The sequence below is a fragment of the Equus przewalskii genome, chromosome 2 (assembly GCF_037783145.1).
Source record: "Equus przewalskii isolate Varuska chromosome 2, EquPr2, whole genome shotgun sequence".
NCBI classification, from domain to species: Eukaryota; Metazoa; Chordata; class Mammalia; order Perissodactyla; family Equidae; genus Equus; species Equus przewalskii.
Window position 1 is genome coordinate 28,344,239 of NC_091832.1, and position 18,373 is coordinate 28,362,611.

General features: G+C 39.0%; 1 protein-coding gene across 5 annotated transcripts in view; it reads right to left on the reverse strand.

The window, feature by feature from the left end:
* WDTC1 (WD and tetratricopeptide repeats 1) overlaps positions 1-18,373 on the reverse strand; it is a 63,120-nt gene that overhangs the window by 25,153 nt on the left and 19,594 nt on the right. The window lies entirely within an intron of this gene.

The following is an 18,373-nucleotide window of genomic DNA, read 5'->3' on the forward strand; positions in this document are numbered from 1 at the left end:
AGCCCTGGAAATGTTTCTACTTAGGGTAAGCCTTGCACACCAGGGACCTGAAGGAAACAGAACATGCACAGAGAAAGAACCTGCAATAAAAGCTCCAAATCTCTCTTAAGTTCAAATTACAACCTAACTCTTAGTTCCTGCTTAACTCTATTAAATATTGATCATAATTACTATTTATTATAAGTCTCTATAATTTGCTAGGTAGCATGGTGTACAGGAGGAGAAGAAGGCAGGGAGAGGTATTTTATCACTGACACCGCTCAGAACTGTAGGTGCATAATGATGGTAAAAAACAAATGGACTTTTAGTTGGTTTTATTATTGCTTTTAAATTCCTTACAGACTATGAACCCCCTTACAGCCTGCGTTACTGTTCCCACCTTGGTATGCCACTGCTGGGTAGAACACTAGATATTAACAATAGACATGATCCCATTATCACTCCCTTTTTACAGGCAAGACCAAGTCTCAGAGATATGGGAACCCAGGTCAATAGGACTCCAAAGTATTTCTTTGGCTATGCTGGACTACCTCAAATGCCACTCTTATTCCTACCTGTATTAAAAAGAGATCTCATTGCTACCATCACCTTAGAGAACTGCTAGGTAATTTCATATGAAGTTAAGCTTATATCCACCCTTGACCCAGCAATTCCATTTCTAGGTATTTACTCGAGGGAAATGAAAACATTTGTCCACACAAAGACTGGTATAAGAATATCCACAGAAACTTTATTTTTAAAAGCTCAAAATTGAAAATAACCCAATGGTCATCAACAGGAGAATGGAGAAACAAAACGCAGTATATCCACACAGTGGAATACTACTCAGCAATAAAAAGGAACAAACAATAGCTAAGTGCAACAACATGGATGAAACTCAAAAAATATTTTGCTAAACAAAAGAAGCCAAACACACAAAAACACATACTGTATAATTCTATTTACATAAAGTAGAAGAGGCAAAACTAATCTGTGGGGACAGAAGCCAAAAAGCGGTTGCTCTGAGGTAGGAGGGTCGACTGCAAAGGGCACCAGGGGAACTTCCTACAGTGATGGAAGTATTTTCTATCTTGTTGTGATTGGCAATTACACAAGTGTCAAAACTCATCTAACTCAATACTTAAGACCTATGCACTTTATTTTTACATAAATTATACCCGAATAAAGAAAGAGAGAAAAAAGGTAATAATAATAGCAGTAGCAGTCACTAATATATACTGAACACTATCTCAGAGGTACCAGGGTCAATAGCGTGCCCTTCATATATGCTTTTAGCTAACGTTACAACTATCTTGTGATAGAAACAGCATTACTATTCTCATTTTTCAGATGAGGAAAAGGTTAATACTCCATATTGTGTAAACAGTGTAGCCAGAATGTGAACCTAGGACTGACAGTTTCCAGAGTGTAGCTTTTAACTGTGATGTCATACCACCTTTTTAAATTATGAGCTGTCTCTCTTAAAACTTAAATGTCTGCCATGTGCCTGCCAGTATTGTACTGGGCTCAGAGACACAACTGAGTCAGATGGACACATCTCCTGTCTTCTCAGAGCTGAAGAGGTTTTGTTTTCTCCTTCTTTTCTCCAAACCTGTAACATTAGCCTTTCCCTATGTTATTATGATCTCCTCATAGCATCACCTCAAATGGCTACAGAATATTCCTCCAAAGGTCAAACTATACTCACCTCTACCTTAGTGTTGTACATTTACGTTAGCTCCAATTTTGGTGAGTTGATCTATTTAAAAAGTCAAGTGGGAGAAGAACATTTACAGGTGACTGGGCAGCCCACACTAGGCATAATGTCATGGTTTTTTGCATTTGACTGGAAATGTGTAAAATCTGTGTTGTCGCCCAAGGTATAGGCCCTGCTACTCAGGAACTCTAATGAGCAGTCATGGTGTGGAGAAGTATATTTAAACAGGAAACATTATTAATAAGTGCAATATAGTATGCAACAATCTATCAAAATGTGGGGTCCATAGGGGAAAAATAATGTCATCTTTGCCAGGGGAAAAAGCTGGGACCCACTGCATTAAGGGAATAAAAAAAGAGAAGCAAAGAGCTAGGAAGTCTGCCAATCAAAGTATATCCTGGTATAATCAAAAGGACTAGAGATCCTTTTGTCCAAATTTATTTTTTTACAGGAGGAAGCTGAGGACATGAGGCTGGTTAGTGAGAGGCAGAATTGTAAAGTGAAAGAGCTGTCTGGGTTCAACCCTGGCTTGGCCTCTTCCTAGGTGTTTGGGCAGTCACTTAAGATTCCCAGAGCAATAGATTTTTCATTTGGAAATGGGGATGATGATAATGCCATCCTGACAAGATCACTGTGAAGATTAAATGATGTAATATACGGAAGGTGCCTAGCACACTTTGGGAAACGCTGGCTCCCATCCCTGGAACTAGCCCTCAGCTATCTTCTTTTGCCAACCATGTGTGTTCCTTCTGGATCCCGCCCTTGAAGACCCCTCCACATGGCTAGGATACTCACAAAGGGTATACATCTTGAACAACTGAATTCCTTTCTATTTACTTACTTTTTCAAAAGGGTTATTTCTGCAGCTATTAAATTGCTATCCTAAACTCTGACCAAACAGACAACTCATTTATTCAACACCATTATGTATAAGGTTCTGAGAGCAAAGGGAATAAATAGTAGGATAAACAAAGACAGGTCCATGTCTATGGCAACATGAGACAAAGTTCTACCATAATAGAGGAAGGAGAGAGGCATCAAAAAACCCCAGAAGGAGATAGGTATGTCAGGCTTTAGGAACAAGCTTAAAGAATCTTTGAGGACATTATCTGGATTGGAGATAAAGCCTGTGGCCCAGTTTGCATAGCAACATGTAAGGACCCTCTCTTAACTGCAACCCAGTCATATATACATTTAACTTACCCACTGACTTCAGACCTAAACTCTTGTATAATGAAGTTCCACTTAAAAAGTCAATGTCAATGAGCATGAGAGTTAGAAACGCTCAGTGGAGGGGCTGGCCCAGTGGTGCAGGGGTTAAGTCTGCACGTTCCGCTTTGGAGGCCCGGGGTTTGCCGGTTCAGATCCTGGGTGCGGACATGGCACCACTTGGCACGCCATGCTGTGGTAGGCGTCCCACATATAAAGTAGAGGAAGATAAGTACGGATGTTAGCTCAGGGCCAGTCTTCCTCAGCAAAAAGAGGAGGATTGGCAGCAGTTAGCTCAGGGCTAATCTTCCTCAAAAAAACAACAAAAAAAACCCCCAAAAAACTTTTGTGCATCAAAGGTACTATTAAGAAAGTGAAAAGACAATCCACAAAATGGGAGAAAAAAATTTCAAATCACATATCTAATAAGGGTCTAGTATCCAGGATACATAAAGAACACTTAGAACTCAACAAAAAGATAGATAACTCAATTAAAACACCGGCAAAGGATCTGAATAGACACTTCGAAGAAGATATACAAATGGCCAATAAGCTCATGAAAAGATGCTCAACATCAATAGCCATTAGGGAAATGCAAATCAGAACTACAATGAAATACCACATCACATCCACTAGCATAGCTATAATCAAAAAGATAGATAAGTTGGTAAGGATTTGGAGAAACTGGAACCCTCATACATGTTTAGTGGGAACGTAAAATGATGCAGCCACTTCGAAAAACAGTTTGGCAGTTCCTCAAAAAATTAAACATGGAGTTACCATACAACCCAGAAATTCCACTCTTAGGTATATACCTAAGTATACCTAAAAATATAAAACAATATGTCTACACAAAACTTGTACACAAATGTTCACAGCAGCATTATTCATAATGGCCAAAAAGCGGAAACAATCAAAATGTCCACTAACTGCTGAGTGGATAAACAAGATGTGGTAAATCCATACAATGGAATGTTATTTGGCCACAGTAAGGAATGAAGTACTGATGCACGCTCACGTGATGAATCTTGAACACATCAATGCGAAAAGAAACCAGATACAAAAAAGCCACATATTGTATGATTCCATTTACATTAGATGTCCAGAATAGGAAAATCCAGAGACAGAAAGTAGCTTAGCGGTTGCCAGGGGTTAGGGCCAGGGGAGTAACTGCTAATATGGGTAAAGGGTTTCTTTTGGGGGCGATGAAAATGTCTAGAATTAGTGGTGATGGCTGCACAATGTTGTGACTATACTAAAATACCACTGAATTGTACACTTCAATAAAATTTAAAAATTAACTTATAAAATCAAACCAACTTATAAAAACACACTGGGGCAGGCTGGATTTGGCCCACAGGCCCTAATTTGCTGACCCCTGACCTACAGGAAAGTCCTTGAAATCTCTCACAAAGTCAAGTCTCCTCTCCATCTTCTTCTTTGAGAGTGACTATTTTAAAAACTTGGTATCTAATTTACTTCTCTAAAATGATATTGTAAAAAAACTCAGACAAGTCTGTTAGAATAAAGTTACACTATGAAACTGCCCTGGTCTAACAACTATATTCAAAAAGAAAGTCAATCTAGTTTGATACAACTTGTTATCAGTGAATTTATGCTCAAATTATACAAGAAACAAGCAATCAGGCCAATTGTGAAGGTGAGATATATAATGTTTGCAATTTGCTTAAGGAACACATTAAGAAAACTAATAATGCAAGAGAATAAATCTACCAAGTCAAGAACTATTTGTTAAGCCCTTTTAAAAAGCAGACATGGGGCCAGCCCCGTGGCTGAGTGGTTAAGTTCATGCGCTTCGCCAGTTCGGATCCTGGGCACGGACATGGCACCGCTCATCACGCCATGCTGAGGCAGCGTCCCACATGCCACAACTAGAAGGACCCACAACTGTGTATTGGGGGCTTTGGGAAGAAAAAAAAAGGAAAAATAAAATCTTTTAAAAAGCAGACACATGGGTGAGGTGGGAAGACTATGAACTCTAGAGCCAGAGAGGCCTGATATAAATCTTATTAATTTTATTTCCACCACTTAGGTGACCTTGGAAATGCTCAGTTTTACTCTCCTTATTTATAAAGTGACGTTCCTTTCCTCTCCCTCTCTCTACCAAGTGTCTAACAGTGTGCCAAGAAATCTCACAAGTGAAGAAATAGAATAGATCAAAGTGTGATCAGAACTTTAAGGTCGACTTGGAAGATCCTGGTGATACAACCAAAAATGAAAGCAAGTCCCACTCCCCAAAAAGTGAGGACTGCAGGCCACAAATTGGAATCCCAAGATATTTGGCTCCTGTTCAGTTATGATAATAAAACTCACTGAGAGAAGATGAACTAGCACATAAAACTCAAGGGGAATCTGGAATGCTCAGCAAAGATGTCCAAGGAAAACAGAGAACTGGTTTGATCTATATGCCAGGACATCTCAGAATTAATCCTAATTAATATTAAATTTAAATCCTCTAATCTCAACCTCCATTCTGGCTGTCTCATTCAGTTGCTGCCACTACAACAGTTCTTTGTATTTTCTTATTGAACATTTTTAACTTTCTATTTTGAATCAATTTCTAACATATAAAAAAGTGCAAGAATAGTACAAAAGCACCCATACAGACCTTTCCCTTAATTCAATAATTGTTAACATTGCCGTATTTGCTTTCTCTCTCTCCCTCTCCTTTTCTTTCTACACACACACACACGCGTGTGCATACTTTATTCTCTGAACCACTTGAGAATAAGTTGCAGACTTCAGGACCCTTTACACACTTAACTACTTCAGTATGTATTTCTAAGAACAAGGTCATTCTTTTATTTAACCAGAGCACATTTATCAAAAATCAGGAAATTTGACACTGACACAATACTATTATTTAATATTCAAATTTCACCAACAGTCCCAATAATGTCTCTGATTTTTCTGATCCAGGATCCAATCCAGGATCACACGCTGCATTTAGCTGTTATTTTCTTTTTTAGCCTTTTTTTTTTTTAAAGATTGGCCCTGAGCTAACATCTGTTGCCAATCTTTTTTTCCTTCTTTTCCCCAAAGCCCCCCAGTACACAGTTGTATATTCTAGTTGTAGGTCCTTCTGGTTCTGCTATGTAGGATGCCGCCTCAGCATGGCTTGATGAGCAGTGCTAGGTGCACATCCAGGATCCAAACTTGCAAAACCGTGGGCCAAAGAAGCAGAACAAGGGAACTTAACCACTCTGCCACGGGCCCAGCCCCTTTTAGCCTCCTCTAATCTGGAACAGTTTCTCAGCCCTTCTTTGTTTTTTACGACATTGACAATCTGTTCTGGAGAAATGTGGGTTTGGATTTGTCTGATTATTTCCTCATGATTAGTTTTACGTAATGCATTTTGACAGAAACACTATCTAAGTGATCTTGTATCCTCCTCAGTGCAGACTATCAGGTGGCATATGATATCTATTTGTCTTGGTTAAGGTCGTATCTACCAGGGTTCTCTACTATATTACTTTTTCCCTTTGTTATCTGTGAGGAAATACTTTTACGTTGTGCAAATATCCCATCCTCCATCAGATTTCCACCCAATGGTTTCAATCATTCACTGATTATTCTTGCCTGAACCAATTACTGGTATGGGGTATGACGGTTATAAAATGGTGATTTTCCAACTCCATCATTTCTTCATTTAGTAGCTGGCAATCTACTAGAATGAAGCGCTTTTCTCTCCCTCTCTGCCCCCCTCCCCTTCTCCTCTCCCTCCTTCTCTCTCTTAGCAGTGCAAACTCAGATATTTTTTATTCAGTGGGTGTTAACTCTTTACTATTATTATTCATCCTGACGCTCACAGATCTGGCCAGTAGCATGTCCTTCAAGGTAGCTCCTGTGTCCTTATGATACGTCCCTATCATTTTTCGTATAATTCTTTACTTTCTGTTTATCTTCTGCCACAAAACGTTGTAGGTTCATCTTGTACACTCCCTGTCCCAGACCTGGGATCAGTTATTTCTCCAAGGACCTCTGGTTCTTTGTAGTGGGGAATGGTATTTAGAAACCAGTAACTCAAAGCTATTGGGGTATCACTGCTTCTGGACCCTTTCAGAAGACAGAGATGGAAATAATATATAAATATATATTAATATATATGTATTTTTAAAACAATGAGTTCATACTGATACTGCTAATTCCAATCCAATACTTGAGAGTTGTTCTTTGCGTTTTCCTATTCCATATCTGAATTTCCCTTATCCCACAGTGAGAAGGGAACATAATGATATATCTATTTATTATAAATATTATATTTATAATTATATATTTTATATAACAAATATATTATAAATATAATTATAAATATATTTATTATATATTAATATAATTATAAATATTATATATTAACATTTATAAATTTACTCATTGATATAATTGCTCATTTGCTCAATTCTACAATACACACAAAATAGTTACAGAATTGCTATAGCAATACCACTACAAATGATAAATCTACTAACTAGAGTTGAATCAAGATTTCTTTAAAGTTTATTTTGTCTTTAAAATATATAGTCAATGTACTGCGTTGAAAAATTACTTGGGTTAGTTAGCATCCTCCTCCCCATCTTTGTTGATTTAATTTTACTTTTTGAATGTGCAAAACCTCAAGACGGTTCTAAAAGACTCCACAAGAAAGTCCAGAAGAGGGTTACTGCCCTCTCTCTACCCCTCCACTCTATACCTTCCACCCTCTGGAGATGACCAACTTCATTGTTTCTGCTTATCCATTCTGTGCTTGTGTTTGCAAAAATATGCAGGTATATACATAAATTGTTATTCCCCCTCCTTTGTTACACTTAAATTGGTAAAAATTATATTAAAATAGCCCTTAAAGATATGGAAAAGATATTCAATTTTACTCATAAGAGAAATGTAACTTAAAACTATATTGATACACCATTTCTCATTTGTTAGAATGGTGAAAAATTCAAAAGCTTAACCATACAGTCTGTTGGAGAGTTGTGGAGAAACAGGCACTCTTATGCATTGCTACTGGGAAGACAAAATGGTGCAACTCCCATGGAAGGAAATTTGGCAATATCTAACAAAACCACATATACAATTTACCCTTCGGCCAGCAATCCCACTTCTAAATTTTTACATCTGCTGAAGATACATCTCCAGCAAAACTAAAACACATGTGTACAAGGTTATTCGTTAAGGTACTGTTGCAATTACAAACTATTAGAAACAACTCTAAGAGTCCACACATGGGAAATTCATTGAATAAATCTTGGTTCATCTACATAATAGGGTACTATGCAGCTGTGAAAAAGAAATCTATGAATTGATATGAGTGATGTCCAAGACATACTGGTAAGTGAAAAAAGTGAATATATATATCATGCCTCAATGATTCTTCATCCTCAACAAGTCCTCCAAGATCAGTCAGTCAACTCTTCTATTCTCTCCTTACATGGAACCGCATGTCTTTATTTCCTTCCCTATCCTCCTAAGAATCCATGATTCATTACTACAATCATTCTCTTGCAACATTCATCTGACAAAACCCCAACCCCAGATGACCTTCTAGCTCTCCTGTATCTTCAACTTCCCCTTTCTCTACTGATTCTTTCCCCTTGGGATTAAACAAGCTCAAGTTTCTCTAATCTAAAAAGCTTCCTTGATGCCAAATCCACATCTAGCTATGGCCTTCCATTTCTCTTCTCCTTTACAGCCAGATTGAAAGAGTAGTCTATACTCAATATTTTCACTTCCTCACTTCCCAATAATTCCTCAACCCATTTCTATCTGTCTACACCACACACCACAAAAATGGCTCTTGCCAAGCTTACCATTGTAACTTCCTTGCCCTAAATCTTAGCCCTTATCTTACTTGGCCCCTTGACAGTATCTGAGAGTGCTGACCAGTTCCTCCTCAATGAAACTTTCTTTTGGGTTCTGCAGCATCACCCTCTGTTTTCCCTCCTACTCCCCTAGATGATTTTCTTGACACCTTTTGCATACTCTTCTTTGTCCAACTGGCCCTTACGTTGGTCTTCTTTATGGCTCCATCCTAGGCTTTCTTCCCACTCTTCACACTCTCCAAAAGCAATCACAACTCACTCTCATTGCTCCAATCTATGTGCTGCTCACTGCTCCCAAATCGACATCTCCAGTGTGTACCTCCATCCTAAGCTCAGACTCAAGTATTCCAACTACCTATCCAGAAAGCACTAAACAACACATGGCCTACAGCTCCAGAACATCCATAACCTCCCCTAAAATCTCTTCCTTCTCCAGTGCTCCCTAACTCAGCACATGATACTATCATTTACCCTGTCACTCAAGCCAGAAACTTGACCTTCATCCTTGACTCCTCTCTTTTTCTAATTTTCTACATTCAGTCACCAAGAATTCTGTTAGTTCTACCTGTTAAATGTCTTTCAAATTCACTGACTTCTCTCCATCCAAATTACCATTATCTTAGCTCAGGTAACCCGTCACCTCTTCCTGAATCACTGCCACAGCCTCTTAAATGGTCTGGCTGTCCCTAGTTTAAACTGCTGCAATCTTCATTTTGAAGCCAAGATTAACGTTTTTTTAAAGCTTAATTCTGATCATATTGCTCTCATGGTAAAAACCATTCAATGGCTCTCCACTGCCCTTAGGATAAAGTCCATAGTCTTCAACATAGCTTACAACATCCTTTATTATGAACATCTCACCCACACTCACCTCACCAACCTCATCTGGCATCCTTCTTCCACTTGCATTCTGTGACCATCTTTTCTCTTGAATTGAGTATTGTCTACTTTCTCTTGCATCACTCATATGCTGTTCTCCGAGCCGAGAACTTACCTGCCCCCAAAGCTGAGAATTTTTACTCTCCCTATCCCCACCTGCCCCAAATCTAGCTAGCTTCTCCCATCCATCCTTCAGGTATCAACCTAGACTACACTTCTCTTAGGAAGACAGCTGAGACCTCTCCAGCCCATCATGTTTCACTCATTTGTGAAATTTCTCAGAATAATGACAGACACATGGAGGAGAAGAGATTGGGGTTGGGGAGAGAACAAACATTTGCTGAGCATTATGTTTGATATAAAAGTGAAAGTGTCTGATAGGACTATAAATTGATACAAACTCCATGAAAGGCAATTTTGGTTAATATTTATCAAAATCACAGACGCATATACCCTCTGATCAATAATTCCACTTGTAGGTATATATCCTATAGATACACACTCACATGTGCCAAATGATTTTCCTTGGAAGGAATAACCCACACACAAAAGACTGTAAGTAATCCACATGTCTATCAACAGGGACAGTTTAAATAAATTTGGTATATTCATACAACAGAATACTTTGAAGCCATGAAAGAATTAAAAATTAGAAATATCTTTATGTATTGACATGGTAAAATCATGAAAGTATCTTTTTAAAATTAAAAAGTAAGGTATAGGGGCCCGGCCTGGTGGCCCAACGGTTAAGTTTGCAGGTTCTGCTTCTCGACCGCCCAGGATTTGCTGGTTCAGATCCCAGGTGTAGACATGGCACCGCTTGGCAAAAGTCATGCTATGGTAGGCGTCCCACGTAGAAACTGGAGGAAGATGGGCATGGATGTTAGCTCAGGGTCAGTCTTCCTCAGCAAAAAGAGGAGGACTGGCAGTAGTTAGCTCAGGGCTAATCTTCCTCAAAAAAAAGTAAGGTACAAAGCAGTAAATATGTTAGGCTAACATTTGTGAGAAAAGGTGAGAATTTTATGCATAAAATTTCTCTGGAAGGATACTAAAACTGATTACATTAGTTGATTCCAGAGAAGTAAATTAGATGGCTGGGACAAAGAGTGGAGAAGGAGACAATCTCTCTTTTTTTTCTTCCTTCTTTTTTCTCCCTAAAGCCCACCATTACATAGTTGTATATTCCAATTGTGAGTGCCTCTGGTTGTGCTATGTGGGACACCGCCTCAGTGTGGCCTGATGAGTGGTGCCATGACCGCACCCAGGATCCGGACCTGCTAAACCCCGGGCCCCCGAAGCAGAGCGTGTGAACTTAACCACTTGGGGCCAGCCCCAGAGACGATCTTTTAAACTTTTAAAATTAGAACCATATGAAGGTTTACCTGATCAAAAATAAGTAAACAATGTCTTCTCAGACAAGGGAAACAACAGAAAGAATAAACAAATGGGACTTCATCAGACTAAAGAGCTTCTTCAAGGCAAAGGAGAACAGGATTGAAACAAAAAAACAACCCACTAACTGGGAAAAAATAATTGCAAGTAATACATCTGACATAAGGCTTAATATCCATAATATATAAAGAACTCACACAACTCAACAACAAAAAAAATCAAACAACCTGATCAAAAAATGGGCAGGAGACGGGGCTGGCCCCGTGGCCGAGTGGTTAAGTTTGCGCGCTCCGCTGCAGGCGGCCCAGTGTTTCATTGGTTCGGGTCCTGGGCGCAGACAAGGCACTGCTCATCAAGCCACGCTGAGGCGGCATCCCACGTGCCACAACTAGAAGGACCCACAACGAAGAATATACAACTATGTACCTGGGGGCTTTGGGGAGAAAAAGGAAAAAATAAAAATAAAAAAAATAAATAAATAAAAAAAAATGGGCAGGAGACATGAACAGACATTTCTCCAAAGAAGTTATACAGATGGCCAATAGGCACATGAAAAGATGTTCATCATCGCTTTGCATCAGGGAAATGCAAATCAAAACTACACTAAGATATCACCTTACACCCATTAGAATGACAAAAATAACTAAAACAAATAGTAACAAATGTTGGAGAGGTTGTGGAGAAAAAGGAACCCTCATACACTGCTGGTGGGAATACAAACTGGTGCAGCCACTATGGAAAACAGTATGGAGATTGCTCAAAAAATTAAAAATAGAACTACCATATGATCCAACTATCCCACTACTGGGTATCTATCCAAAGAACCAGAAATCAGCAATTCCAAAAGTCCCATGCACCTCTACGTTCAGTGCAGCATTATTTACAATAGCCAAGACGTGGAAGCAACCTAAGTGCCCATCAACAGATGACTGGATAAAGAAGGTGTGTTATATATACACAATGGAATACTACTCAGCCATAAAAAAGAACAAAATCGTCCCATTTGTAACAACATGGATGGACCTTGAGGGAATTATGTTAAGTGAAATAAGCCAGTTAGAGAAGGACAATCTCTGTATGACTCCATTCATATGAGGAATTTAAAAATGTGGACAAAGAGAAAAGATTAGTGGCTACCAGGGGAAAGGTGGGGTGGGGGGTGGGCACAAAGGGTGAAGGGGTGCACCTACAACACGACTGACAGACAATAACGTACAACTGAAATTTCACAAGATTGTAACCTATCATTAACTCAATAAAAAAGAAAAAAAAAAAAAAGAAAAAAGAAGTAAATAAAAGAAAGTGCCTAACAGTCAGATGACAGGTTAAAGAAGAAAATGTTTAAGAAGCATCATTCATGTCATCCATCCAAACCTCCAAGTCTTTTTGATTCCAATGCAATGAGCAGTTTTAGATCATGATTTAGTTAAAAAATCTAAAGTGCCAAGATTTGAGAGTGCCAAGGACAATTTCCCATCACAAGAGGGCAGAGTGCAACAGCACTGATGTACTTCTTGATTCAGATCTTCCTTAGGAAGAAAAACCAGGGACAAAATAATGAAAAGACCTAAAGGTGAATGGAAACTGGTCACAGAAGACAAGAACTTTCAGGAAAGAAATAAGAAAAATAAAGAAAATCAGCTTAGAAAAGTAGATTTTTCAGAGGCTTGGGGAACTGGTAGGATGAATACAATGGAAAGAATATCTAAGAAATAGTTACCCAAGTTAACTTGGATGCTTTTTGAATAGGCATCTCTGTGGGTACAAATTCTACCAATATACAGGAAAGGTAACAAGATACCACACTGGTTAAACTTGGAATTTTTAAGAAACTCAAAATGCAAACTAGAAAGTCAAAAAGTAAAAATCAGGCCACATTATGAAGCTGGAAGGTAGAGAAATAGTATGGTTGAATAGGGACAAGGTTAAGAAGGCTAACTTAAACAGAGGAAATCACAAAAGCCAATCAAACCTGAGAGTTCTCTTTGTTTCCTTTTGCATTTTTCAAAAGCATACAAGCAGTAAATTAGGAAATCCAGGAAAAAAGTTTCCCCCAGATAATAAAGAAGAAAACGTTATAATCAATAAACCACAAAAAGACAGGAGCTTTTACTGTTGATTTTACCTCTTTTATCCCACTTCCAACCCCCATTAATCACCTCTTCCTAATGCCAAAAATCAACTGTTGTTAACCAATGTGTGGTCCACATGTAACAATGGGTGGGAAATAAAACAAGGGAAGGAAATGACCATAAAGTGGTTTTAAAAGTTAGATGCCATCAAATCAGCATCTTAGGACTAGCATCTTAGGAAACTTTTTTTCCTCCCTCTATTTTATATGTGGGATGCCACCACAGCATGGCTTGATGAGTGGTGTGTGGGTCCGTGCCCGAGATCTGAACTTGCAAACCCTGAGCCGCCGAAGCAGAGCATGCAAACTTAACCACTACACCACTGGGCCAGCCCCTGTATACTACTGTATAGATGAGGAAATGGGTGTTAGAAGTTAAAGGACTTATCCAAGGTCAAAGAGCTAATAATGGCATTTTTATTACTATTTGGGGAGGGAGTCACAAAAAGGCATCCCCTCCATCCTCAAACTAGGAAAGAGAGAAGTAAGATAGACTCTTAAGAGTTAAGATTGTAAAAATCACTACACTTGAACATTTCCTCTTCCTTGGCTTCCATGATACCATGTTCTCCTCAGATTCTTCCACCTCTATGCCTGTTCTTTCTGTCTCCCGTGGGTAGAGTAAGAGAAGAAGCAGGTAATCTCTAAATGTTGAAACACCTTGGTTCTTGGTCCTGGGCCCTCTTCTCTCTCCTACTTTCTGCCCAGGGGATATTATCTAGTCAGGCTGTTTCATGACTCTATAGACCACTGGTTCTCAAAGTTTTTAGTCTCAAAATCCCTTTAAACTATTCAAAATTATTGAGGATCAAATAATCCTCATAATAATTGAGGACCTCAAAGAGCTTTTGTTTATAGGGGTTATACCGATTGATATTTACCATAGTAGAAAATAAAGCAATATCTCACGCTATTAATTTCATTTAAAAATAACAATAGGGGCCAGCCCCACGGCCGAGTGATTGAGTTCATACGCTCCGCTTTGGTGGCCCAGGGTTTCGCCGGTTTGGATCGTAGGCGTAGACATGGCACTGCTCGTCAAGCCATGCTGAAGCGGCGTCCGACATAGCACAGCCAGAAGGCCCTAACTAGAATATACAACCATGTAATGGGGAACTTTGGGGAGAAGAAGAAAAATAATAAAAATAACAATAACAATAATGATAAAAATAAACTAACACATTTTAAATGAAAAGTAACTATATTTTCCAAGATAGAAGAATTTAATGAGAAAAGTGGTGTTGCTTTACATTTTTGCAAACCTCTTTAATGTCCAGTTTAATGGAAGACAACTGGGTTCTCATACCTACTTTGTATTCAGTTTGTTGCAAATTGTTATTTTGGTTGAAGTATATAAAGAAAATCCAGCCTCACAAATATAAGTAGTTTGAATAGGGAGGAGTATTTTAATAGCCTTTTCAAATAATTGTAGATATCCTTCTTGTCAAACTCTACAAGTAATGCTTTCTTCAAGTTACAATGTGGAATCTGAAACCACATAAATGAACTATTGGTACCCTGCTACATTAAAACCTATTGGTCTATTCTGCATTATGCACGGGTTTTTTAAGCATGTATGACTCTGTTCCACCATACAGTGGTCATTTTGAAAACAGCGACTCACTGAATTTGAAGATCTTCAAATGTTAACATTCACTATACAATATTGTTGACATCTGTTAACATCACCACAGATCTTATCAAAAAAGTCTTTTAAATATTGAGAAGCTATCAAGCTCATGGTGGCAGATACAAGTTTTTTTTATGTTCTTTTTTTGTGATTCTGCTTAAAAGCTCAAATTTTATCCTTGGCAACAAATAACTGTCAGTTGTTTTTCTTGAAGTGACAGCTCACTTCATTCATTTTTAAGAAAATGTCTGCCAAATACCCATGTTTGAATAGCCACAGTTTTCACCTGCTACTCATTCTTTCAGATAGAGTTTCATGAAAAAAGTGGCTAGTCGAGCTTGCAACTCAAACAACTGAACAAGTGCTTTTCCTCAAGACAACCATCCTAGTTCAGTATGCAACAGCAGTATTTTATAGATCCTTCCCATCCCAGAAGACAGAATACTGGAGAGATGTGTGCTTAAGGGTTGAAAATGAACAAAATTAATAACTTTTACTGCTTCACATCAAGGACATTTTAATTAAAACTGCCTTCTTTCTTTGATCACTGCAAGTGCATGAGGCGAATAATTCAACAACAGTTCAACGCTACTTGCCTTGATTCATGCTAAGGTGACAGTAGTTTTACTCACCATTTTTTATTTTGTAAATTTTTAAACGAATTCACTTTTGTTTTTTGGGGTTTTTTGCAAATAACGTCTTTAGTATTACTATGAAAGTAGCTTTGACCTCATGGATTCCCTTAAAAAGGTCGTAGGGATCCCCAGGGCTCTGCAGACCACACTTTAAGAACTGCTACTATAGACTCTCTATGTCCATGACTCTCCAGTTTTTATCCCAGTCTATGCCCCTCTCCTGATCCCAGATCCAGTGGATCCTCTAACAACGATAGAAATGTCTTTGCTCTTATGAGAGGCCAAGTCCTCTACTTGAACTCTGACCCCATCCCTTCCAGCCTTCCCCAGGATTCTGGTCCTTCAGTCATTCTGTCCTTCTCCTATATTAGCAATCCCTTCCTCTCTCATCAACATACAAACATCCTCTAGTATTTCTTCCCATTCTTACAAATCTCTCCTTTGATCCCACAGAACCCTCCAGCTACTGCCCCATACCTCTGTTTCCTTTTGTAAACAAAGCTTTTGAAGAGTTGTTTACAATCTCAACAAAGCTGGAAAAAAACCAAAATTACTTTGAAGAGAGGAAACAAGGAGAATAAAAAAGATGTCATTCTTCCTCCAATCTCCTGAAATGACTCCCCATCAGTTAAAGCCAACCAGAAGAGTGACCACTGACCTATCTGTGCAAATGAGCTGCCCAGGCAGTGAGCTGAAGAAAAAAAGGTGAAGACTAGGTGTAGAGGGACAAGAGCCGGTATCTTTGACAGTTTACCCTTTTGACTGCTTACATGCCACATTCCTTTCATCTGGGGGAACGGAAGAAAGGAAGAGAGGAAAGGAAGGAAGGTGGGGGAGGGAGGAAGAGAGGGAGGGAAGGAAGGGAGAGAGGGTGGAAGGAGGGAAGGGTGAAGTGAGGGAGGGAGAGAAATTTCCATCACCCTCTAAAAAAAAAGGAAGAAAAAAGAGAGTTGTCTATACTTGCTGTTGCCACTTCTCCACCTCCAATCACTCCTCAGCCCCTCCAATCTAGCATCTATTCCCACCACTCCAGCAAAACTGCTCTAGTCAAGGCCACGGTTACTGTTTTGTCCTTACCTTACTCCACCTCTCAGCACAGACTACAACTGACCACTCCTTCTGTCTTGACATACTCTCATTAATTGGCCTTTATTCTCTTCCGGTTTTGTTTCTTTTCCACTTCACTGACTATTCTTTCTTGGTTAAGTTTTTATCTCCTTAGCTTGTAATCAACTTCTGAAAGCTGGAGTGCGTCAGAGGTAGGTCTTGGACCCTATTCTCTGTGGCTCCATTGCTACTTCTGTCTCCAGATTTTCCCCTATAGTCCACATCTCTCTCCCGATTAGTACTGTCAAGTACTTACCTGACATCTCCACAAAGCTATCCAACAGGTTTCCCAACTTAACATGTCCAATCTCTGATGTTCTCCCAAACCTATTTTTCTCCCAGTCTTCTTCTTTCCATCTGCTCTCACTTCTCTAAGTCTCACAAGTGACAAAGCTGGGATTTAAACTAGGTCTTTTTTTTTAAACATCTAAGCCTATGTACATTCCTTCATACTATGTGCTGCTACTACAGGTCCTGGCCAAGGTGGCCTTTAGACAAGTGCAAACTGAAACAGTCCACTTTAAAACAATTTTGTTTTTGAGTTCTAGCCCTTGGGAAACAATAGATGGAATTCCATTTTGTGTTCATAGAAGTTTCCAAGTCTATTCTGGACAAAGTTATCAAACCAGGAAGAGATGGTAGAGACAACATGGGCTGGGTGGAGGCAGAGCCAAAAGGAGGGGTCTAGTACGCCAGGGGTCACTGTCTACTTAGCATCCACCAGAGCAGGGTTTCTCAACCTCGGCATTATTGACATTTGGGGTTGCTTAATTCTTTGTTGTACTGCACATTCTAGGACGTTTGGCAGCATCTCCAGCCTCTACTCACTATATGCCAGTAGTACCCTTCTAGTTTTCACAACCAAAATTACTTCTGGACATTGCCAAATGTCCTCTTCGAGGTAAAATCCTCCTCGCCCTGCCCCCAACGGCACTAGAGGGACATACTTTGAGTTATGTTCCAAAGGAAAGATGCAGAGAAACTAAAAAGAACAGAGTAAAGGATAAATAACAAAATATCTCAAAATACTACGTCTTCAAAGAATTCTTAGAGATATGGGAAAACAATCATGATATAAAAGGAGTTTACCAAACTGAGTAAATGGTATGAGCCCCATTTTGTAGCAAAAAAGTTTACATAAGCATGGAAAAAACTGGAAGACTTAAGAATCATAATCATTATTTATTGAACTAGCTCACTATGATCCAGGCACTGTATGAAACACTTCACACAAATCTTCTCATTTAATTGTCACAGTGATTCTCATTTATTGCTCTGTTTTACAGATCAGGCACCTAGGGGTAACTTGCACAAGCATATATAGCTGTGGAGAAGATAGGTCTTGAAACTTAATTTATCTAGCTCCAATGCCCATCTCTTAACTAGTATTCTGCTTCATAATACACAAAGGTGGTATACCAAACATTAACAATGTTTATCTCTAGATGGTAGAAATAAAAATTAATTTGTTTCTTCTCTATATTTTTCTATCTATTCCGTATTTTCTACTATGGCATTTATTGCTTCTATAATCAGAAAAAAAATTTTAAGTGAAAGCTCTGCAGACAACTTGGTTACATGGAGAAAAGGATTATTATATGTGAACTTAAAAAATACAGAAAATTCGGGGCTGGCCCTGTGGCCGAGTGGTTAAGTTCGCGCGCTCCGCTGCAGGCAGCCCAGTGTTTCGTTGGTTCGAATCCTGGGCGCGGACATGGCACTGCTCATCAGACCACGCTGAGGCAGCGTCCCACATGCCACAACTAGAAGAACCCACAACGAAAGAATATACAACTATGTACTGGGGGGCTTTGGGGAGAAAAAGGAAATAATAAAATCTTTAAAAAAAAAAAATAC